This window comes from Physeter macrocephalus, chromosome 10 (assembly GCF_002837175.3).
Source record: "Physeter macrocephalus isolate SW-GA chromosome 10, ASM283717v5, whole genome shotgun sequence".
Lineage (NCBI taxonomy): Eukaryota > Metazoa > Chordata > Mammalia > Artiodactyla > Physeteridae > Physeter > Physeter macrocephalus.
In genome coordinates, this window is record NC_041223.1 from 87,356,715 (window position 1) to 87,357,328 (window position 614).

A 614-nucleotide genomic window follows, 5' to 3' on the forward strand; every position below is an offset into this window, starting at 1 on the left:
AGAAAAGTGGGAGCAGGGCCCCAGGCAAATGTGGACAGTTTCACAATTTTAGATAAGGCCCAGCCTCGGCATTAGGTTATCTTCAGACACGGCTTCATTCACAATTGGTTATTTTTCTAAAATCGTTCTTCTTTTAAAAATAACACAACCATCTGTTTTTCTTAGGAGAGATAATGTACAATGAGTACATTTTAATTTGCTAATCCAATGTGCCTTGCCCACACTCAAAGGAAACAAATGTAAAGTAAAAAATGTCCTAGATGTTTGCGGCCAATTAAGTTGACTGTGCTCTTTTCCCCAGGAGGGCCCGCTGTGCAACGTCTGCGAACAGCAGCCTCCTGGGTATAGTGTGTGCAGCCTGTTGCCTGTATGGGTTGCCCTAAGGGACCTTGGAGACAGCCCTTTCCAGTGGACATTCAGGACCGGCATGCTGTCCCCAGTCTAGGCTCCAGACAGGTGTGCGCGGTGCCTCTGGAAAGCACAGTGGCCAGGGTCCACATTGGCCAGGTCATAATGTCCATCCTCATCAAGCTGCAGAACAAGGAGCATGTGATTGATGCCCTCCGCCAAGTTCAAGTTCGCTGGCCGCCAGAAGATCCACATCTCCAAGAAGT

At 48.2% G+C, this 614-nt stretch overlaps 1 non-coding gene across 1 annotated transcript; it reads left to right on the plus strand.

Moving 5' to 3' along the window:
• Positions 1–264: 264 nt before the first annotated feature.
• Positions 265–401, plus strand: LOC112067409 (small nucleolar RNA SNORA70). Its single transcript, XR_002893256.1, has one exon. It is a non-coding gene; the product is annotated as a small nucleolar RNA SNORA70 (small nucleolar RNA).
• The last annotated feature ends 213 nt before the right edge of the window (positions 402–614 follow it).